The sequence below is a fragment of the Varanus komodoensis genome, unplaced genomic scaffold (assembly GCF_004798865.1).
Source record: "Varanus komodoensis strain SLA01 unplaced genomic scaffold, ASM479886v1 scaffold9, whole genome shotgun sequence".
In the NCBI taxonomy this organism is placed as follows: Eukaryota; Metazoa; Chordata; class Lepidosauria; order Squamata; family Varanidae; genus Varanus; species Varanus komodoensis.
In genome coordinates this window covers 2,429,681-2,454,724 of record NW_025336598.1, presented here as the reverse complement: position 1 = coordinate 2,454,724, position 25,044 = coordinate 2,429,681, and the positions used below count along the sequence as shown (strand labels likewise).

Genomic DNA, 25,044 nt, shown 5'->3' with positions numbered 1-25,044 from the left:
TATGCCATTACTAAACACTATTAAATTTTGTCAAGTCTTCCTGTTTTCAAGCAGAGCAGGAGCCCATGAGGCAATCTTTTTAAAAGTTCGAAGTTCACCAGCCTAACACAATCCGTACATGAAAAGGAAATCCAAGCTTCTGTCATTCTGAATTCCAAGGGTGCAGAATGCCAGCTCATTTTTAGACAAGCAAACCTAAGTTGTTTGTTTGTAAAGGTGAAAATTCCCTCACTAGATACAAACCCCAGGAGTGATCAACAATGAACCAACAGCTCAAGAAAAAGAACAAAATAACCTATTAAACACACACATACAGAACTACTACCAGGGAAAACTTTTGACTATGGATGTTTTCAGGGCAACTGGCTTGCCTAAGAGATTGCCTAAGAGCCATGGAAGCAAACCTGGGAATTCCCAGGGAAATCCTCAGGATGATTTCCTCTGATCTGTGAGGACTTGCTCAGGGCTTAGTGATCAATGCAAATTCACAGTTTTTCTATGACCAGCACAATGCTTTCCCAGAAACCGGTTTTTACTCATCCCCACATCCCGTCCATCCTGACATCTGTAGAAGCAGCTTTCATTCACTATTCTTTCCTTCTTGCACTTCTCCTTTGCACTCTATCTATTTGAGAATAAACTTGTGTTCTAGCTCCCTCTTCATCAGCTTGCTTTAGGATTGGGGTGGGGGTTATTTGGAAGATCTTCAATGGCATCATTCCCAGACCCTGATCCGGGAATCCAGGACCACATCACCCCTTAAACTGCAAATGGTGTGCAGGATTGTGCCAACGATGACATCTGGGATGAGGTCTTTTGTCACATCCAGATGTATTCCAAGGAAATGCATCAGAAATATTAAGCAGCCAACTGTAGTGGTACTTTAAGTTTTCAGAGGTTCCCAGTCCAATCTACCTCACAGGATTGTTGTTCTGAGGATACCACTGACAGAAGGAGGATTATGTAAGCTGTCTTGAGCCTCTTGAGGTGAAAAGAGGCAGGATATAAATATAACAAACAAGCAAACATACATCTCAAGTTCTTCACTCATTTTACTGCAAATAACTGCAGAGTAGTATGTTATCCTTCTCAAACACATGAACTAGGGAATAAATTGGATAAGGAAGTGGGGAAACAATGAGAAAAAGGAGAAATAAAAGTAGAAGAAACAGAAAGAAATGCTTTTGAGTGTGTTATGATTGATATTTAAACCTCTAAAACATTTAAAAAAGCATCCCAGAGCTAACACCCAAGGTGGGAACATACCTTTTTGCCTAAGGCACAGAATCAGTATCAGAGAAAGTTGATCTGATGCATTTTACAAGCAACTTCACATCCCTAGGCAATCATGTTTCCAGAAATAAAACTGAAGTATCCCTGGGTAGAGACCTGTTCTCCCCTGCAGAGGAAGGCAGGATGCACTCCAACGGAGCAAGCTCAGGGAACCAAGGTTCCATTTAGATGCCAGGAAGCACTTCCTGACTGTCAGGACCCCGAGGGTGTGGAATGGGCTTTCCCAGGAGGTGGTTCAGGTCCCATGAGGGTATTCAAGGATAGGCTGGACATGTACATGGTGGGCATGTTGTGAGCGGAGCTGGCTGGAGCCGGGGGTCAGACCAGATGGCCCAGGAGTCCCCTTCTGACTCGCTCTGTTTCTATGTTTCTACCACTACGTTCTCTCCAGCAAAATACTTAACAGTAACCACATACCATTGCTGAGAACTGAGGACTGAAAGATCCCTGAAAACGCACTGGGACTACCTTCTCATTAAGAATGTTTCTTTTACTATGGGGAAGCTGAGAGAGGAAGGTAAAAGAAAGGGCATCATCCATTTGCCTGTCAACTGTTGCAACTCATTTCCTCAACCCCTTCCCCTGGTCCTTAAAATGAGGGGTGAGGCTGCCATATTTTAATGCACTGTAGTGGAAGCTGTTTGCTATTGTGTGAGTTGACCAGACAGAGACTTGATGCTTACTGGTCCTTCTTCTAATTTCCTATTTTTTCATTTTCTTGAAATCTCATAGGTGTGCTCCCTGCTGCTTCAGTGGCACTTACCACATCCCTTGCAAACTACACTTTATCATTTTACACTTTTTCATGATATTGTGTTCTTTGTGTTGGTTAATTAAAGTTCTTCCTCTGGGACTTCCCACAGTTGCTAGAATCAGTTCAACTGACTGTCAGACTGTTCTTTAAGTTCATTCTCCCCTTTACTGACTTCATTCACCCCCTCCTTTCAGTAATCTGATAAAGGATAAGATAAAGGATCTGTGAAAAGGCATTTCAAATTGAAATCTATGAAGGGCAACTCTCCAATTTCCTCACCTGAGATAGATCAAGAAGTAGGGTTCTCTTGCCATTCACATTGTTCATGAGTTCAAGCAAAGGATTGGGTCACCATCTGGTCAACACTGGCCGTAACAATGATATTCCTAGTGCTTCTCAACCTTTAGAGACAGATGCCCAAATGGAATAGGTGGGAGAAACTTACTCTCTTGAGAGCCGATATCTCTACCTTCAGATATCTGTACCACTGGAATGGTCCCTTGGAAAACAACTCCAGACTGTTTCCTGAACAGTGCTGCCTGTCATTTTTTTAGACAGAGCATCTCTGGATATGCATAGCATGTTAGAGGGCCAGATTGCTGTTCTCACAGCCAGAGGAAAATATGTTGGGCTGCCTGTAATAAAGGAGTATGCAGATGCGGAACTTTTCCAGAAGCAATACAAGAAGCTTGCAGGGGCAACAGATGGATTCATGGGGTATATTGTGGTTCCCAGAAGCTCTACTGAACACTTTTTGGTTGGGCCAGCATCTGGCAGTCTTGAAATACTTGCATATGGGGCAGTGCATAGCTTCAGCATACTTCAGCTGTGCAATATAGGGTTCAAGATGTCTTGAAGAGTCTCAGTCAGGGGATGGAATAATGGTTTGAAGAGTGGTAGGTCCTCATGGGATAATACCTGACTCTCTGAGGTTGCTACAAGGTAAACCTGCTGCCAAGAGCAAAACCAAGTTATTTATTTATTTATTTATTTATTTATTTATTTATTTATTTATTTTAAAAAATTGTAGGCCATCCATTACTGTTGTCTCTGGACAGCTTACAACATTATTTCAGACTTCAATAAAATAAGATAAATTAACTATTCCACACTGATCAGGCCAAGATAGTTCCTAGTTTGTCAAAGAATGGCATCGGGCATGGTGCAATGCCAGAGCATTGTGATCTAAGTTGTGATTTCCTTTAAAGTTTTCTTCAGGGTGTTAAGTTTTTCCTTGTACAATGGGAGCAGGGGGAGTATCATACTAACTTCTGCTCTGAATAATAGGAGAAAAGGTTATTGTGTCTGGTGCCAAGATAAATCTGTGCTTCTGGATTTATAAATCTAAAGGTCTATGAATCAGGGTGATTAAAATGTATGATTTTTATAAGAAAAAGATATTTGATTTAAATTTGATTTGTTAAAATAAATGTTTTTGAGGAATATATATCTAAATATAGTTGTTTATTTAAGATACAGTATAGTCCAAAGGTTATTCATCATAAAATAAGGATTAGTTTTTAAACAGTTCTGATAAGCAATTCTGATGAGCAAATTAGCAAAAAGTGGACTTGATGAAAAAAAATTAGGTGGAGTCAAAACACAAAGAGTGCTCATCAATGGCACCTTCTCAAATTGGATGGAACTACTACTGAGGTGCTGCAGGGTTAAGTCCTGGGCCCAGTCAATTCAAGTTGTGACAACTCAGATTCAAGAAAGATATCAGGAAAAGTTTCTTCACTGACAGAGCAATAAGACAGTGGAACCCGCTGCCTAGAGAAGTGGTGGGTTCTCCTACACTAGAAACATTAAAAAAGAAACTAGAAATTCATCTGAGTTGGGATGGTGTAAACTGGTATGCTGCAACAGCAGGGTGTTGGATGCAATGGCTTTCATGGCTCCTTCCAACTCTACAATTCTATGAGTCTATGATTGCATGATTCTATGCAGCATGAGGCTGTATATTCATGCAATATTTTTTTTTGGTAAATAAATTCCATTAATTCTTGAGTTCCATAATATCATGCTTTTGCAGAGGTTTCTGTAAGATTATTGAGCAGTTTTTTCTATCTAAAAGATATTATCACAGATGCTTGGTTTTACAAAGCAAAAACTTTGCAAAACTGTGAATTTGTGTCTGTAGAGATCATGTGCCCTTTCTTCACAGCAAAATGTTATAAAACAAACATACAGAATTGAGAAAAAGATCTTAACCCCTTTCTTCTTTTGCAAATCTATGTACACAGAATCAACCCTTTACCTCTTAAGTGCTAAGTTTCAAAAAATTCAATGAATAGAACATGGTTGGGAGTAGACTAGATCTGCACAAGAAGCTAAGTGTGTGTTGTGGGGTGGGGGAAGCACTGAAAATGAAAAAGAAGCCCTTTCAGCAGAATACTCCACAGATCTTTGGATTTGTGTGTGTGTGTGTGTGTGTGTAAAGCCTGAGGTTTATCATATTATTCTTTCCCTGGAGGTGAAAACCTGAAATGACAGTAGGCCATAAAAGAGACCCACTTTGGGAATCTACGTGGACTCCAAAAATACTGAAACTGAAAATACAGCCAACTAGCATTGGGCAACAAATGATATCTAATTCTGATAATCACAGGAATTCATTATCCAAACTTATGAGCTGTTCTAGATTCCACTGTCAGCCCAACTCCTCTACATAAAAGATTAAACTAGATTCTCCCATAAAGCTCATATAGCCTGAGAATATGGAACAAATTGCAGTTGGCAAGCCATTGTATTCCCAGTCTCTCTACAAGACTGCTGGTAGAGCCATTCCTTTCATTTTTATATAATCAGCTCCCGGAGGAGTATTACAAGAGAAAGTTGGTTTCCAATCATTAGTACAAGTTAGCAGGTAAGCTTTATGACAGATGCTAGGGCATGGAAAAGTAAATCCTTCTTTAATTGACAACTGCATCTCTTTTCAATGAAAGAGGATCTGCTTGCATGCTCCCCCTCCCCCACACTTCTGAAACAATACATAAAATTTTTGAAAATGCATTTGAGAAATATATAAAGACTATTACAAAATAAATCAATTATTTGTAGCAAGACATGCATCTTAACTATGCAGTCCCTGAGTTACAGGTAAGTTCCATTCCTGAGAACGTATTTAAGCCAAATTTGTATCTAAGTCAGACCAGATGGGTAAGTCAAGTGTTTGTCTTAGTATATGTATATATTTTACCTTGCTGCCAAACTCATTGTATAGTTCCCTCGAGAGATGTTGTACAGTTCTTTAGAGTCTAGAGTTCTTTAGAGTCTTTGCTAGAGACTATTTCTAGCAAATCTCCATCTCAAGTGAAAACCCATGAATATCTCTAGGAACTGCATTGCCACTGGCGATGTGTCTCGTAGTTCCCTAGAGATATTCACAGCTTATCATGAGAGGTATTCATTTAGGCAGTGCACACATTTCTAAGTACCAGTTGTTCGCAACCCAGGAACTACCTGTATATTACACTTATCCCCGAGTTCTTAAATTAAGAACTTTCTATGCCACAAGATATTTCTGCCAATAATTTGCTTATATGTATTTTAGCCATTTGTGAAATATCTCTAGGCAGCAATATACCATGATGCTCCATCAGTTCTGTGTGCCAAAGAAATTGCCAATTAGTAACTATTCTGAGTAATCTTTAGCTCATCTTAGCCAGTGCAAGCTTAGAAATAACCTAGGATAACTGAAGCATCCACAACTAGAAGCCTTAAGGGACACAGTTTGGAATTCTACAGAGGGCACTGGCTGGAGGAGAAAATTTGGAGTAAGGAATGGGAATGTATCCCTCTCCTTCATGGCTTTTCTACTCCAAATCATCACCTCCCAAAAATGCCTTTTAGACAGGCTTTTGGTACACAACTGTGTAACATATGTAGCCTGCAGTGACCTGCTTTGCACATAAAGTCGATTCATGGGTTAAACAACCGAAGATTTGGCATGGCCAAGGAGTACACTGCCTCCTTGCCTGCTTACAACATCTGTTTTGAATCAGCTTTACAAAATATCCAAAGAACCCCACAACTAAACAACGTTGCAGCTATAAAATTTTCCTTATCTCACTTCAATCCTTTTATTCTTGTGTGCCATGTCTTTTTTGAGTCAGCAGTGTGATGCGGTGGTCAAGAGGGCAAACGCCACCCTTGGTTGCATAGCCAGAAGTGAGGCTTCTAGATCAAGAGATGTATTACTACCACTCTATGTGACTCTGGTGCATTCGCAAATGGAATACTGTGCTCAGTTTTGGGCCCCTCATTACAGGAAGGATCTAGCCAGGTTAGAGTCAGTGCAGTGTAGGGCCACAAGGTTGGTGGCTGGTTTGCAGGGGATGCCATATGAGGCGAGACTGAGGGAACTGGGTCTCTTCAGCCTGGAGAAGAGGAGACTCAGAGGGGATATGTTGGCGACATACAGTATGTGATGGGATGTCACATGGAGGTGGGTAGAGACCTGTTCTCCCCTGCAGAGGAAGGCAGGATGCGCTCCAACGGAGCAAAGCTCAGGGAGCCAAGGTTCCATTTAGATGCCAGGAAGCACTTCCTGACAGTCAGGACCCTGAGGGTATGGAATGAGCTTCCACGGGAGGTTGTTGAGGCCCCATCGGTGAGGGTGTTCAAAGATAGGCTGGACATGCACATGGTGGGCATGTCGTGAGCAGAGCTGGCTGGTGATGGAGGTCAGACTAGATGGCCCGGGAGGCCCCTTCTGACTTGCTCTGTTTCTATGTTTTTAGATTGTAAGCCCATGGCCAATACAAGTATATCACAGAAGTGAGTACACCCCTCACATTTTGTATATATTTTATTATATCTTTTCATGTGACAACACTGAAGAAATGACACTTTGCTACAATGTAAAGTAGTGAGCATACAGCTTGTATAACAGTGTAAATTTGCTGTCCCCTCAAAATAATGCAACACACAGCCATTGTCTAAACCGCTGGCAACAAAAGAGAGTACCCCCCTAAGTGAAACTGTCCAAATTGGGCCCAAAGTGTCAATATTTTGTGTGGCCACCATTGTTTTCCAGCACTGCCTTAACCCTCTTGGGCATGGAGTTCACCAGAGCTTCACAGGTTGCCACTGGAATCCTCTTCCACTCCTCCATGACGACACCACGGAGCTGGTGGATGTTAGAGACCTTGCGCTCCTCCACCTTCCATTTCAGGATGCCCCACAGATGCTCGATAGGGTTTAGGTCTGGAGACATGCTTGGCCAGTCCATCACCTTTACCCTCAGCTTCTTTAGCAAGGCAGTGGTCATCTTGGAGGTGTGTTTGGGGTCGTTATCATGTTGGAATACTGCCCTGCGGCCCAGTCTCCGAAGGGAGGGGATCATGCTCTGCTTCAGTATGTCACAGTACATGTTGGCATTCATGGTTCCCTCAATGAATGTAGCTCCCCAGTGCCGGCAGCACTCATGCAGCCCCAGTCCATGACACTCCCACCAACATGTTTGACTGTAGGCAAGACACACTTGTCTTTGTACTCCTCAACTGGTTGTCGCCACAAACGCTTGACACCATCTGCACCAAATAAGTTTATCTTGGTCTCATCAGAACACAGGACATGGTTCCACTAATCCATGTCCTTAGTCTGCTTGCCTTCAGCAAACTATTTGTGGGCTTTCTTGTGCATCATCTTTAGAAGAGGCTTCCTTCTGGGATGACAGCCCTGCAGACCGATTTGATGCAGTGTGCGGCGTATGGTCTGAGCACTGACAGGCTGACCCACCACCCCTTCAACCTCTGCAGCAATGCTGGCAGCACTCATACATCTATTTCCCAAAGTCAACCTCTGGATATGACGCTGAGCACGTGCACTCAACTTCTTTGGTCGACCATGGCAAGGCCTATTCTGAGTGGAACCTGTCCTGTTAAACCGCTGTATGGTCTTGGCCACCGTGCTGCAGCTCAGTTTCAGGGTCTTGGCAATCTTCTTATAGCCTAGGCCATCTTTATGTAGAGCAACAATTCTTTTTTTCAGATCCTCAGAGAGTTCTTTGCCATGAGGTGCCATGTTGAACTTCCAGTGACCAGTATGATAGAGTGAGAGCGATAACACCAAATTTAACACACCTGCTCCCCTTTCACACCTGAGACCTTGTAACACTAACAAGTCACATGACACCAGGGAGGGAAAATGGCTAATAATGCCCAATTTGGACAGTTTCACTTAGGGGTGTACTCTCTTTTGTTGCCAGCGGTTTAGACATTAATGGCTGTGTGTTATTTTGAGGGGACAGCAAATTTACGCTGTTATATAAACTGTATACTCATTACATTGTAGCAAAGTGTCATTTCTTCAGTGTAACCCAAGCAACTATTCCAGTGTAACTCTTCGCAGAATCTCTCATCTTCTCCGTCCCCACTCTTATCACAACCGCTTTTTGTTCACTGTTGGTTGTCCCCTCCCTGCCAAAAAAAAAAGTTTCAAAAAAGTGCAATGAGACTCTTTTTTTTCCATTCCAAGGAAAGTTCGCAAAGATCTTCTTATCTATTCTAAAAACACTTTGTTGATTTTTCACAGTTGTGTAGGTTCATTGTTCTGGCTCACAGAAATACATCTAGTTTTGTCCTTGTCAGTTTCAGCTGTTAAGCACTAACACTAGAAACCAAGCAGACTACATTGTTAAGAGGAAGATCTTATGTCCATCCTCTTGTTTCCATTAGCTGGTGTTTCCAGCTGACAGCTGTTTGCAATTTAGCCTTATAAATTAGCTATAAACTTTAGCAGGGGTGGCCAAACCAAGGCTCTTTGAGTTTATTTTGCAGCTTGTGGCTGTGGGCACCTGTGGGCATGCTTGCCACTCATCATCCCCTGCAGCCGCTGCCCACAGTTATTAGAGGCTCCATCTTACAGTGGTTTCAACATTTCAAGAAGGTGAGGGTGCTTCCAAATAAGCACCAACTTTTTACGGAGTAAAGCTCTCAAACATCTGACATTTACCATCCATTGAGCAAGTCTGGCCACCCATGACATATAGGATACAAAACTGAAAGATTACACTTGGGCAACTGTGAGAACCAACAATTTAAAACAAAACAAGAGCTCCCAGGCTATGGGCAGCATACAAATGCAATACATACACTAAATAATTTTGCACACATTCTTGTGCCCCACCCTGACCAGAAACCATTTCTTCCCAATTATTTCTTACAGTGGACTCCCAACCTCAAACTAGTTCTTTCCCTAACAGAACATCTAGAGAAAAGAAGGGGTTTGGGGTGTGGACAGTACAGACAAGGGGAGGATTCATCACTTCTATTTCACTCAATTCTGCATAGCTTGATATGATCATCCTCTTATTTTACAGGACTTTAATACAATCCATATTTTAACATATGGGCCATGCCACCCTTTAGCATGCCTAAAAGTAAGATGGGCACCACCTAGAATACATGGCTTTCTGTCCTTGTTCGGTCAACAAAGTAGTACCTTCAGCCTTCTACACCTCAGATTTTGTTTCAAGCACTTGCCCTGACTCCGCCTCCCAATTGTCACATGTGATCTCAAGGATAATGAATACTTAGGCCTCCAATGAGATCCTTACAGCTTTGTAATCTGAACTAGTTAAAAATAAAAAGGTACAACTTGTAACAACAGACTGAAAGAAGCTATGTAGAGATTTCACAAAAATGACTGTGAAAGTTCAGGACTTTCAAATATATGCAAACTTGTTTGAAGGAGGAAGTTCATGGATGAACGAAACTGTAAGAGGAATTACAAGCTTGCCAGGGCTAGGACAGGATTGTTGAAGTCCCTTAAGGCCAAAAGTCCTGAGAACAGAATCATGTAAATAGTTGTACTAAGAGTAATAGTGTTTCTTACATCAAAGTCCTGAAAATTGCCAGAGAGGGTAAAATTGGGGGACAGTGGTAAAACTGTCACCTTCAGTGGAAGAGGGCAGGAAATTGATTACCTTTTTATAACTGGCCGTAATGAGCCTGGAGGAAGGCCTGTTCTTCCTATCACATCCTCCCACAAGATTTAAGAAGCAAGTTGGCTTCAAGTAAGAATCTGCAAGGCCACTCTGACCTGTTGAACTTTTAGAAGATAGTGCGCATGCTTAATAGGTACATAAATAGTAACTGACACACCTCTCATAGGTAATAGACTCATTAGCATGAACATGGGATGTATGTGTGGGAGGGGGAGCATATCAAGGGGTAGTATGATGTAGGCAGACACAGATGATTGTACCTTCTGAGTAGCCCAGCCAATGGAGAAAAAGAAGAAGGGTCTGCGAGCTGGGAAAAGGGAATAAAAAGCAATGTCTTGTGTGTAAACAGCGCACTACCTGTGTGGTGAGTGCTCGCTCTTGCAAGAACGAATTAAACTGTACTGCTTGGTACTTTGCCTCCGTATCGTCACTACTGGGATTTACTCCTTACAGGATTAAAGGACAAAACAAGTAAAAATGACCTCTAATGAAGAAAATATGACCCAGTTATTTACTACACTCAAATAGAAGAAAAAGTAGCTACAATACACTCGGTCAATATTTGCTTTTAAGAGTTATTTGATTGTATGGTGCTATCATATCCATTTACAGAATGGAATTTAGACTTAAAGCAGAGAGTCATTGTGAAAGCTGCATAATATTTCTCTAGGATATCAGTCACACATATGCTTCCCTCTCTTTTAGTATTTAATGAATATTTAGTTTGCTCTTTCATCTTTTTGGAAGTTTACACACAAGGTAGAATAAATACTGTATTTTCTCAAGGAGCACAGAAAAATCATCTTTGTGGAATTGGTTATAATCCACCACTAGACAACAATATGTGAACTCAGAATGAAACACAGAAGATCAGAGCATGCTGTTTCAGGCCAGCTGCAAACAATGCAAGACAGTCTCCATGCAAACCAAAGATAGCAGATTGGAAGTCAGCCTCAGTCTGGCACACTGCTCCTTCCTTTGCCCATCACATCTTCACTGATAGTTAATACTAAACATGTGGCCCACCTTAAGATCTGAAAGCCACTGATAACTAGAGAATTCTCCATCACTTTTAGTAACAGAGTTATAATATCACACAAACTCACACAAAATCCCAATGTGTGTACACATAAAGAGTGACATACATGCGAATTTATGAAGACACTCACGCTACCTCCTTCAGTTCCTCAGCATATTTGTTGTTTGAGGGGAGATCTGCATACACCACTTGAAGAAAGGCTTATAATTTTATTTTATCAGCTCTTCACCTGTCACTGCATGGGGGTGTCAGGGCTAGAGCTTGATGAACAGGAAGTATAGCATTTCTGAAACCAAACACAGAAGACATGGCCTCTTGGATCTATGCCTTGTACTCACCCTTTACTCTTTTCCATGAGGATGCTAAAATCTTTAAAATTCACAAGTCTTAAGATATAGTAATTCTATTTGATAGAGTCGTTATTTATCTTATGCAGCAATTTAAGCTTTTTTTGAAGTGGGTATAATAAGAAAACACTGTTCACTATATATGCTTGCAAAAATATTAGCCATATTCACTTCAAAGTTAGTTTGTTTTAAATTTTATTATTTAAAGTATTTACAAGCTAATTCTCAGGATAAAAAGTCTCCCAGGTTTGCAATGATCAATAGAATTGCTGTTAATCTTTGACTTATCTAGGTCTTTTCTCAAATATGCATTTTGGAAATTGAAGTCAAGGTTGACTTTTTTGCACGAATCATAGAAAATAGATACAAATACCATTTGTAATATATTTTCAGAAACTTATTGTGCTTATAAAATATGAAGGGTATATAACAGCTACAAAACTAACTAGGGCTGACTAAAGCATTAATATTCACTCAAAGAAAAGTTAATCTTAATACAACAATGAGCCAAACTTACTTAGTACTCTAAGCACTGTATCCTGCCTTGGAGCTGGAAATCTGAACTTCCCTGTGACCCACAGATAATGTCTAGGGCCATATGTCCAGGAGAGAGTGCACAGTTGAAGAGATAGGCTTTTCTCCTTATTTTGGAAAGCTTCTTTATCTTAGCCAGGTTGGCTGCTTAAGTTTTTTTTCAGGCCATAGCATTGTAAGCTATCCACAAATACAAAAGAATAAGAACTTAATTTTTACATTCATGAATCCTGTAATGTATTCAGAAAATGCCTCAAATATTTGTGAAAGCCAGCAGAATCGAATGCTTACTGATACCAGAAATGCACACTTTCAAGGAAGTCTTTCTGGTTGGCTTACGTCAGATCCTACCAATGGACTGTGAACATCAGCTAGTTCATGTACAAGAGAAAATACACAGAAGGGAAACAGAGATACAGGCAATATATCTTAGTGGAAAACCACTCTTCACAATTTTTTACAGAGTAGAACAAAGGTGGTGCTTGGAAATCCTCACTTTGGCAACTAATTATTATTATTTGCTTCCCTCTCCCTTCTTAAACCCCAGCTCAGTTATTAAAAATCTACAAGAGCATTTCACAGAGACACAAAATGGAAGCCTGCCAGTCTCTTCAGAGCCAACTAGGTCACTCTTGGCTCAGTAACAAACCACAAATGGAGTACAAGGAAAACACAAATGCTGTTCTTTTGCACATGCTTTCGGCCTCATTTCTCTCCACCACCCCTGCCCCCGAACGTGGACCTGCTACAGTCATTGAGGAAAAAGTAATATACAGAGGGCAAAAAAACAAAAACAACCCCCCCCCCTTTAGGCAGTTCTAACAACAGTTGCCAACAAACTGCCAACCGCAAAGCAATCTAATAGCAGGAAGGGCAGGATGACAGAAACTTCATATTTCAGTTTTCTCACATGCAGCAAACGATCCTGTCAGACTAGATGAGAACATCACACCAAACTTCTCTGTCCACAGATAAAAGGTAGGTTGCTCACTGCTGCAAAGAAGTACCTGGAAACCAGCAGGTGAGGAAAGAAACCAAAAAGGGAGGGTCAAACAGTCAAGCACACCTTACTCCTTCCCAAATGTTTCTCTCAAAGTTGTTTTGCACTGACATGAGTGACCATCAGCAGTGGAAGAGGAAGTGTGTCTATTAATATACAATTTTTCAACTAAGTTTCTTGGATAGATCACAAAATAAAACAGTCGAAGTATGCCAAATGAAATAAAACTAAGGTAAATACAATCATCAACAGCTTGGATAACAAGAAATGAATTTGTTTACTTCCCAGAGGAAGAAGAGAATAGAAAAAACTTCCCAAGGGTGAGCTTCCCATCATTCTAGGACCACCACAGAAAAGATCTGGATCAGAAAAGATCCAGATTTGTTTCACAGGCTTATAGGCAATATTTAATCTTTAAGTTAAACTAGCAAGCAGTAGGATGTTCCCACAGCAAAACATTAAAAAAAACTTCCAAGATCTGTATGGCCCGGAAATCACACTCTGTTTCCAGCAGGGTGGGGGCTACTTCCTTGTTTGAACAGATACAGTGGTACCTTGATTCACGAACGCCTCAGTTCATGACCAAACTGGGTCACAAACAGAAATTTTGGCAAAAGTTTGCCTCCGTTTGCGAACTCCGCATCGGGTGACAACCACGATCGCAGTCATGTTCCCGCACAAACACTCCAAACAATAATCTTCTCCCCACCAACCACGAGGGGGAACCATGAGGGCACACTCTCCTCAGTCCTCGCTACTGCCCCACTTCCAACCCTGGGGAAGGTCCCGCACAGGCGCTCGCCCGGCTCCAGGAAGGGGAGCAGGAGCGGGAGGCTGGAGAGGCAAGCACGAGGCAGCTCCCTCAGCCAGAAGAGGACCGCGAGGAGGGAGGTAAGGGCTGCTTTCTGCGGTCAGCCGAGTGGGACACCTCCCACCAATCCCCACTGCAGGAGGAAGAAGCATGACGGCTGCTTGGCAGTTGCGGCTTGCCCTCAGAAGGCCGCAGTGGAGGTGCAGGAGCCGCAGCCCCACTCCTGCTTTGCCTCAACCTTTGGGCTTGGCAAGGTGTCCGTGACTTGGCCCGCAGCCCGGGGATGCGGCTCATATTTTTGTGGTTTAAAAAAAGTATTTATTTATTTAAAACTTTTATATGCCGTCCTTTACGTGTAACATAAAGTTATGGTTCAGAACGGATTAACCTTATTTACATTGAACCTTATGGGGAAATTTGACTTGGTTTGTTACCAATTCGGGTTAGCGAATTAAGTTCATTAACTGAGGTACCACTGTACTTCTACACAAGATGATCCAGTGGCATGGTGGATTTAAAAAATATTTTTCTTTAAAAAGTTTTTTTTTAATTTAAACCAGATTTTTGAGTTAACTTGAATTTTTTAAATAAAATGCTTTTTGATGAAAATCTATCTAATGCTAGTTTTCTATTTAAGATATATTATAGTGCAAAGATTATTCTTATCATGACATAAGGTTTATTTTAATTTTATACCATGAGGCTGCATATTCATGCAATGCTCAAATTTTTTGGTAAATGAGTTCCATTAATCCATTCATAATGTCATGCTCTTCCAGAGGTTTCTGTAAGATTACTGGGCAATTTTTCTGTCTAGAAATATTATCACAGATGCTTGGTTTTACAGTTCTCAAAAACTTTACATGCCTCTTCTTCACAGCAAAATATTACAAAATAAACATACAGAGTTGAGAAAAAGATCTTAATCCTATTGTTCTGTTGCAAATCTATGTACAAAGAATCAACATCTTACACCTCTTAAGTGCTAGGTTTCAAAAAATTCAGTGAACAGAATTAGATTGATGGGAGTGGAATTGATAGGCTCAAAAAGTAAAGCATGAAAGAGGGAGGAGCAAGCAGTAAAAATGAAAGTGAAGCCTTTTGAGCAGAATACTCCACAAGTCTTTGGATTTTTTTGAGTATAGTCTGAGGTTTATTATATTATTCTTTCCCCAGAGGTGAAAATCTGCAATGACAGTAGGTCATAAAAGAGACCCAGTTTGGGAATATTTTAATAAAGTTCCTCTACCTATGGGTAAGGCATGTGTGCATGCAAATTAGGTAGAAAGCCATGATTTAAATCTAGTCTTACTGACTAGTGATTTAAATCAAATCCACCCTGCCCAATGGTTTGACTCTGTAATCAGGCAGTTTCAGATTTAGGTCTCTGCAATATTCATGTGTGCAACTTGGTGGGGTGTATTTATGCCACACAGAACTGACTCCCACATTGCTGTGTGTGTCAGAGAAGGGACTTACATCAGCTGCCTCAAGAGGACATTTGCAGAGGCTAAAAAGTACTTTTACATCCAGTTTGGCTATCTAAATATGCACACAGAAAAGTCAAGAAATGAAGGCAGAAAGAACACCAGGCCAGTATGACATAAGAATGTGATTTCAGGACAAGGTAAGAGTTAAAAGAGCACAGAGCCAGAGGATCAAACCTAGTAGTTGAAGGACAGGAGAGAAAAGAGACGTGGGGAGATATACCTGATGGACTTCATAAAAAGGTGAACAGGAAATATATTAGTGGATAAGGAATCACTCTGTGGAAAGAGAAGCCTAAGAACTGAATGTGTACAACCTAGAAGAAAATGGACAAAAGAATGAGCAAAACAGGAGACTGAGATGTAGGGCATGAAGCCTTTGGCCCAGTAAGGAGTTTGTCAAGTCTAGAAAGTTAAGGGGAATATGTGCAGGGCCAAGAATCACTCCATGCTGAATGGTGTTTGCAATGTTGAACACATAAAGAGTGTAGGAGAACCCAACACCTCTTGATACCTTGATGAGTAAAATGTCCTAGAAGCAGTGCTTTTTTTGTCATAGAATGTACCGGAACAGAGTTCCGGCACCTTTTTTCAACAGATTTTCCAAGTTTTAAAATTAACTTTTGAAAATTTGATGTTTGGTCCACATGGATTTGAATCACCCTGTCGAGCGTAGCAGGTTGGCTGCAAAATCATTAAAACGGTGCATGTGGGCTGCTTGTGTGCCAAATCCGATGCATGCGTACTTGGTCCACGCTGGTTGTGATGGTGCTGCTCGGCTTGTGGCACTGCTCAGCTTGTGATTGTTCGTGTGGTCGTGCGCTAAGTGCTTACTACAGGCGGCGACCGTTATGTTTCATTACACAACTGATGTGTGTGGGTGTGTGTACAGTGACTGACTACGTGCGAAAGGTAAATAATTTAATGAGTTCCGGAACTCTTTTTCTTACAAAAAAAGCACTGCCTAGAAGCATTCTGAAGCACACTACATAAATCAAACAAACACAGTCATGTTTATGTACCAAAGCAAATGCTGGAAAACATGTGTGCAACAAATAAGCCCACTTCAGAAGATGATAGCACAACCTAATACGCTAACATATACAGGAGTTTTTTGCATAGGTCTCCTTATGCTGTCCCTTTACTCCTTTCTTGGCACATTTCAATATGGCAGGATATTTTCAATTAACCCAAAGGTTCCTATTATACCTCAACCAGGAAACAATGGATAGCAGGTTCAAAACAAGCCAGCATCTGAAACCACTGTTTGAAGTTGAATCAAGGTAGCTTTTTGAGTCAGGCAGAATGGGGAACTATGGTTAATTCAGGTTTACTAGGATTAATTGCAAAGTGCTAAGAAGGGAGGCAGAATGAGGTTTATTAAACTATGATTGTCTGAGTAAGTTCATAGTGTGAAGCAGCTGTAATAAGCCAATATGTCATGTGACTATTAAAAGTTTAAAAGTCCCATATAGTAAGTAGGAGGGGGCACAATGCTCCACACAATTTCACACATCATATGAGAGCAAGCAAAGTAGTGCAAACTTGACAGGAAGTGGCAGCCTATCCCACCTTTCCCATTAATGGACTTGTATGATACACATACACTGCAAACACATATTTTACATGTACTCATAATAAATTTACAAGCATGATGTGGCCCTCTGGGTTAGCTGACCCCAGCTCAAAACGGGCTAGGAACAACTGTGGCAAATGTTTCTTTCATAAAAAGAAGAAAAGTTAGCAAATAGGCTTTATAAACCTGTAGCACTAAAAAGGAATCACTAATTTAATTACATGACCCTTGCACAACTGATTCTGTGCTATTGCAGCTTTCAGTGGTTTCATTCAAATTTAATTAAAGGTGCTAAAGAGGAGAAACCATACCTCCTATTGCTTCAAAACTTATGTCACTGTGTTCTGCCCTGAAAGTGTGAATATTGAGAATGAATCCTAATCAATAAGTTAGGAATAATTCTTAATAATTCCTTTTCACCAAGCATGACTTCTCAAAATGCAAGCCAATATAATGGTTGGCATTATCTGTAAAGACAATAGCTTCACTATGATTTCTTGTTGCTGAACTACAACTTACTTACCTTCCAGTAGTCTGTCCATGGAAACTGCAAGAACTTTTCATCCCCTATTTAAATGACTGAGTCCAGCTTTCCTTGCAAAGTCTCATGCAACATTTCAATGAAACACAGCTTGCCAACTTAACAGACTGGGTTTCTATTACTAAACAAGTAGGCCAGCGATCTCCACTTACAATGGAGCATACTATTTATATACAAGCCATGGTTATGCAAGCTTATTTATAGGGATTGGCATCAGTGCAAAAGAGCCACCACACTCTGAACCAGCAGTATTCTGTGTGGAACAAAAGACAACCTCAAAGGTATTAATGGGAAATTCTATCTCCCTGTCATTCATGCCTATCTCCCCATAAGAAAAGTGTGGGCAACTTTAAACGGGGCAATGCATGTCCTAATACCTGAATTACAGTCACTTAAAATATCTAGCTGGTGTTAATTTGCCAAGTCCTTATACTCAATCCATTTTTGTGGGAAAGCAGGCATCATATTGGTGGGAACCATGGTGGGAATGGATGTCTTGTGAATTAATATGGGCCAACAATACATTATATAGGGCCCAGGCTGCATAATAAATGCTCCTGAAAAGTTCTTCAGTAATTTCTCTATCTTTACTGAACAAAAACTGAGGCAACATTAGGCCTATTCAGTTGTACTTAAAGTGTTAAAAAGGAAGGGAGGGCTCCAGCTCTGGCCCCACCCCTTCAGCATGTTAATCATCCACTATGTCAGCAGCCTGCTTTTTTGGGTGGTAGGGGTTCTTCAGACCACTGAGAACACTGCAAGATCAAGGTTGTCAATCCCCCTTTTGAATGACTGAATGGCACTAAAGAGTTTGAGACATTCATGTTTGCTAACAACTAAATATTGTTAATATTTGGTAACAAGTATTTAAAAAGTTTCTTTTTAAATGAGAAATTGTTTTCCCTTTGTGTTCTTCAGTTTCCATGTAAAAATGAAATGCATGTTCATCAGTTTTATTGGTTGTATTTCAGCTTATTATCACCATTCTAAGATCTTCCTATGTATTCATCACCCACCATAGTAGCTTTTTCAGACTGATCACTCACGATCGTGCAGAACAGACACAAGTCTGAACAATCAGCACTGGAAAAGTACAGCCAACTCTTCTGCTACAGTACTACATTCTGGATGAAACCAGTCTTGTAAATAAACTCACAGCAGTTAACAGGGAATTAGCAGACTACCATATACACCACCTGGTCATCTGGACACAACTCATACTTGCCACAGCGAACCATGCAACTGGCTATTTACAAACCAATGAAAGAAGCATGGTGAAAGGAAGACACCCTAGATGATACCATTCCATTTTAGATTAAACTATCTGGAATAACTTCCACCCACAGTGTATTGCATTAATGTGGAAGTCTGTTTCATTAGTTCTTTTGACAGCTACAATATTATCAAAATGCTTACATGAGTCAATTTGGGAGCATCTTGGGAACAATACAGTGATCAATAGTACTGCATATCAATTTGTCAAAATAAATCCTGCCATCTAATATTATTTTTTCTTTTATTTTAAGTCAGATTAGTAGCTCAGTATGTTGTGGAAATACTGTGGAAGTAATTAACCTTGATTTCAGAAAGGCATTTGACAAAGTCCTCCATCATATTCAGATTGGCTAACTGTAGTCTAGATAATATGATCTGGTAGATTCACAGCTGGTTGGGAAACGCTATTCAGAGATCTGGTTCACCGCATGAATAACTCATAGCTTACTAATCTTGGTTGGTTTGGGGATGTATGGGGGTGAGCAAACTGACTCCCACCTACTTCCAATGTGCTAAATCCAGGAATGCTCCATGCAAATCCAGAATTCTAGGCTATTGCAGGAAAGACAGCTCAAGAGCTATAACCCAAGAATGAAACGTGGATTTTAACTCTGGGTTGCTTCCCCTTCAACAACCTGCAATCCTGGATTTGTACAGCATAGAAAACAACCTTGGGATGGGACATCTTTACAGTATTTAGTGCACAGGAACTGAGAGAACAGTCAAGAGTCAGCATGCTTTGCTTCTTCAACACTCCTGAACAACCCATGCTTAACAAACTATAGCTTGTTTAATTACACATATCAGATGAAACATTGCCTCAAGTGTTCCTCATCAATCTGATCAAGATGCCAGAGATCTTCATCCTGGACCCATACATTTCAATATTATTAGTAATTACTTCCAAGCATGAAGGGAATCCTTATCAAAGCTGCAAGACTAGGAGGGACAGCCAGGGCCTCAAAAGAAAAGAATATAACACAAAATGACCTTGATGTAATAGAACACAGGATAAAATTAACAGAAATTTGACAGACAAATTGATTGATGAGTGCAAAATTTTAAAAATGCCAAGGTATATTATAGATAATATTTGGTTTGGCATCCATTAACATGAAAAAAATCAGGATTGTCATTGATTGAAAGTGAAAGTGAGTATGCAGTGTGATGTGATTACAGAAAAGGCTAATGCAATTTTGGGCTGCATAGTTTGCAAGTCACAAGGAGTAATAGCTTCATTTTATGCTACATTACTCTCATCTGAAATACTGTGCCTAGTTCTGGGCACTAAACTTTAAGTAGTATTTAGACAAATTAAAATGAGATCAGAGAAGTTGGTTCCACAAGATGGTTGGATTATGGAAGATGTATCCTATGAGGAAAGGCTAGAGAATCTTGATAAGTTTAGCCTGAAGAATAAAAGATTATAGGGTGGACAAAACTGATAGTCCCAAAGGGCTGAAACACAAAAAAGGCAGTCCTCTTCTATGCTGTTCTATATGACAGCATTAGATTTAATGGGTTAGGTTATAATCCTGCACATATAAGTCCCACAGAGTTCAATGAAGCCTATTTCCAAAAAAGTAGGAACAGGATTGTAATATATATTAGAGGAGGGTGGGTTTAAGCTGAACATTAGGATCAATGTGACAGTAAGAGCAGAAGCCCTCCAAACAGAGGCTGAACATCTCTCTGGATCTCTTGCACCTAGCTGCAGGATGGAAGAAAGGGCCTCCAGCTCTCTTGTATCAGTACAGCCATTACTGAAGAGGCTCCCAGTTCGAAACATGTTGCACCCTAATAAACAGAGCACTTTGTTTATCTTTATTCAGTGTACTGGTACCTTCCTTCCCTCTTTCACACAGATTAAAATCTACACCAAGTGATGGTCCACAACTGTAGTCCACATGCAATGACTTCACATATGTACATGCTCTATAGTTACATTGGGGACTCTTACATGACCATTATGCATGTGTCCTATTACCATGATCACAGAAGCATGCTTTTCTACCTTTCTCAGTCATAATGACTATATACATGCTACACTGGTGCACATTAGTCATATATTAATGGAGATTTAAACCAAGATATATCACATCACAATACAACATTGTACCCAATGCACCGTAACCATGCTTCCAATGCTACAGTATTAGACATGTTAACAGATTAGCTGAGCAAATTTATTAGTAACACCAATAAACCAATCTCTTGCCCAACATGATTTTTCACTTTTAATAAGGTGATTTCTATCATGCTGCTACATCATCGACACAGATTTGAACAATTCCGCAGCCCTTAATGTGAATACTCACATACTCTCAAGTGTGTGGTCTTTTTCCTCAACTCTTGAATTGTCAATTGTCAGTTCATAAGTTACTTATATATTAGATAATGTTAGGCATTATAAAAATATGGAAAAAGATACAATTTTAAAATTAACAAGTGCAGAGAAAAGTGCATTGAAATTAACATATAAACTAAGAATAATGTGAATTTTAATATCTCAATATCCTTCTTTTTAAATGAGTCTTATTAGGGAAGCAAAATCAACTTTGCTTGTGGATCAGTTTATGCAACAGAACTGTCACAAATACCTAAATCAGCAAGAAGTCAACAGGCCAAGGTAGTTCACTTTCTATGAAAAATAGTTTTATAGAGGTCTTACTAAATTTTTAAACCATCAAATAATATACTAATAAGCAAGCAAGCAAACAAAAAATAAATCTAATCAATTTTCCCAAAACAGTACTCTTTGTTTTCTGTACAGCAATACTGCATTTTCTAAAAAGATGTTCTAGTGTTTCTGACAGGTCCCTTAATGTATAGAATTTTATTTAGATTATTCAAAGCCCTACTAGTTTACTAAGAAAGATGGGTACGCAAGAATTACAAAAGTTGTACTGGGCTAGGGTAGGGGAGAAGGAGGATTCCTAGAAAAGATTGCCAATAAATTTTGACAGGCAAAAATTCAGTAAGTGAAGTTTCCAACAACAAGGAGATGAATTGATAAAGGGCTTCATCTGTCAAGGTGCAAGAGTTTCATCAGGAAAAAAGAGGAAGCAACAGTAGATGTGCATTATACAGAAATGAAACTTCATGAAGATGATCAGTAAAACAGCACTTAATTAATCAAATGACTATGCATTTTTGGAACACATTCCTTCTCAAAGCTCATTATGTTGTGCAAAAGATTTAATGCAAATAACTACATTCCCGTATCTCCCTGAGCGCTTTCCAGAATAACTTTTGAAGTCAAGCATTTAAGACTACAAGGACAGGTGGGTGGGGAACAAAAAGACATTAAAAATGATATGACATTTGACACTTTCTTTTAAAAAGTGTCTTACACTTCTGTTCTATGGCAGGAGAAACAGAGGACTGTAGACAAACAACATCAAAAACATAGATTTCAAAAAATTTTCGTTTAAAAATCAAACCTCGAAAGCAACTGGAGAACATAAAAGGAACAGAAATAGTATGAAGACGAGAGTATAAATAACGGTAGCCACAAAATTGGTGAGCAGTCCCACTTTTTATATAATTACTTTCTCCCTCCCCTCAAATAATACAATAATAATCTTTCTTACAGCACAACCCTTAAAAGGAGGAAGAGGAGGCGTTCGACTCAAGTCCACAATGGAGAAGCATGGAGTGAAGAAGGTACTAAGAAATCCCAGATAGTTATGTGTTGTACCGGGGCAGAAGAAAGCGTTTATTTTATGTCACTTTTTATAGCCCACTCTCATTTGAATTCCAGGTCCTACTTTAGAGGACAATTATATATGGGATGGGGGAGAAGACAAAGCTCTCCCCCAAACATCCTTTTGCCAACCCCCTTGTCTTTTTGCCTTTTCTGTTTCCAAACACTTACTTTTCCCCCTCTAAATTGCCTTGGCTTTAAAAGGACTAGGAGCTGCCACCAGACTCTTCTCACTCTGCCAGACTCTCTCAAGTCTCCCTTCTTCAAAGCCGCTGGGAAAATTTTCAGTATTTCGGTTCTCCCGGAGGGGGGGGGGGTATCTTTTTTTCTGGGGTTCGGGGAAGGGGGGGGTGTAGGAAGGGTGCTGAGGACGGGGAGGAGGGGGGAGAGAGAGAGAGAGAGAGGAAGGAAGCGTCTAAGCTTTTTCTTCCTCACTGAAGATGACTTGAAGAGAAGTTGGAAAAGGAGGAGGAAAAATGTGCTATCGGTAGATTTTTTTTTCTTTTAAAAGTCTGGTCTAATTAAAGAAAGGGAGCAAACACGCTTAATGATTGAATGGAGGGAACAAAACAAGCGAGGAGGAGGAGGAGGAGGAGAGAGAAAAGAGTTTTCGCTGGTCAGTAAACTTACAGGCTGCTGCCGCTGCTGAGATGAGGTCATTGGTGTAAAAATAAAGAGATGGCGTCATTTGAAACCAATCCCAGTGAATGAACGTAGCCTGAGGGAAGGCGCGGGGAGTGGAGCAGCGGAGCCGAGCGAAGGAGCGGCAGGGCAATGGCTGCATCTTCTTCCGCTGCCCCATTGCCCCCTCGCCCCTTCGCTCTTCCCCCACCCCATTCGGTCTTTCTAGCTTTTCTTACCACTGCCCGCTTCTCTCGCAGATACATGTACGTGAAATTCGCAGGCTTCAGGCAATTGAACTCAGCAAGCGGGTGGCTGACGCGGGGGGAGGGAAGGAGGAATTCTCATTAGACTCCTCGGTGAATAATACTTTGTTTCGGAGGCAGCTGCGCGCTGCTAAAAGTATGAGGCAATGCTTCACGGGAGGGAGCCGCTGCGACTCTTCTGCCACGGCTTTATCTAATCTATCTGGTGCTGTGTTGATTTTCTAACTTCCATTTCTCTTCGGTTTCTCACAGTGCCCCTCCCTCGCGACTTTTGTTTGTTTTTGTTTTCCCTTTTTCATGGTCTGTTTTCCTTGTGGTTTATAAATCTGGATTCTCATCCTCCCTTTAATCCACGCCCTTCCACAAGCACACATAGGAATGCACAGACTGAGAGATGTCCTTCTCACCTATACAAGAATTCCTGCCAGTTGAAAGACCTTTCAAATGCGGTACTGGCAAAGCCGCAAACCAGTCTAGGCTTCCTACGGAGAGCTGCCTGTTTAGCACATTCAGAACTTGTGTATGGTTAATCCAATGTCTTTTGTTATTGCCGTTTAATGATACGTCGATCTGCAATAAAATTGCACTCATTAGCGATTTAACTGCAGATGACAAAGCTGACCTGGTGTGTATTTCTAAGACTTGGGTGGGGTGTGTGGGAGTAACCCCACTGTCATGGTCAAACCATCTCCTGGTGAGACTAGAACTCATGGCATTATTTCTTTCCTGCAGGGGTGGGGGACCCATTTGGATGGTTAGCCCCAGGAGACCAATGGAATCTAATGAACTTCTGAATGCTTTTGGGGATTTTCCAGTGGAAAGAGCTGGTAATTCATCTGAGGCCCTAATCCCAATGCAAAAAAAATGCAATGCAGTGGGCCATCAGTCTGAATGCACCTCAGTGCCCTCTTTGGTGCTGCTGAAAATGGTCTTTTCCTTGGCATACTGGGGGGCTGCTGTCAAAGAAACAGGCAGGACATTGACTAGAGTGCAAATGGTTTAAGATTTAGAGTGAAGATGACCAAGCACACCCTAGAACAGTGGTTTTCAACCACCAATCCGTGGACCAGTGGGAGATTTCCTGCTGGTCCATGGGGGGAAGTGCATCTTGCTTGCCACAGACTGGCAAGGTAGTTTTCTGTTTTCATCAATCCCCAGCTGTGGAAAGGTTGAAAACCACTGCCAGAAAACACCTAATTATGCATATTCTGCAGCAGTGCAAACAACAAAAAATTATTTTGTTGCCTCTATTACATCTTTGAGTAATGTCTAGTGGAGCTCTTAACACTCACAATAGTGAATGTCATGCCAGGACCCTTTGTGACCTTTTTGCATTGGAGTGGAGGATAAAAATAATTCATCTTTGCAATCAACTTGATGTACTTGTTGGCGCAGCAGCTGGGGTGTCTGATGCCACCATCTCTATGATTTTGTTGGATCAGTTTCAGTTGCTATGGTTTGATGACATGGACAAGGTGCTTGCAGCAATATGACTGACTGCATACCCTCTTGATCCTGGCCTTTCCTGCCTAATAAAAGCTAGTCAAGAGGGTATGACCAGGTAGGTCCAAGGGAGCGGTAATTACATCTTTGCATGAAGGAGTAGTTTCTGTGTACTCAGGGAGGCAGTGGTGCAATGGCTCTTGCCTAAACTGGACCCAGTGGTATCTGAAAACTACTGCCCAGTCACAAATACCTCTTTCTTGCAGGGCAACAGCAAACAGGTCTTGAAGAATGCTGATTATCTAGACCCATGAACTTTATTGGGAGAGAGCAGAGGCTATGCAACCATGTGTTCTGCTCTGTTTCTCATTGGCTTTTGACACCATCACCCATGGTA

General features: G+C 40.8%; 1 protein-coding gene across 2 annotated transcripts in view; it reads right to left on the bottom strand.

The window, feature by feature from the left end:
* The window catches only part of DUSP16 (dual specificity phosphatase 16), a 67,459-nt gene extending 44,474 nt beyond the window's left edge, over nt 1-22,985 (bottom strand). The window contains exon 1 of one of the 2 annotated variants that reach the window (XM_044418302.1): nt 22,948-22,985. The gene's annotated coding sequence lies outside the window, so the exon portion shown is untranslated. Of the gene's footprint in view, nt 1-22,488; nt 22,599-22,947 lie in introns of those variants that run through there. The other variant, XM_044418301.1, reaches the window with a different exon arrangement.
* Between the last annotated feature and the right edge of the window lie 2,059 nt (nt 22,986-25,044).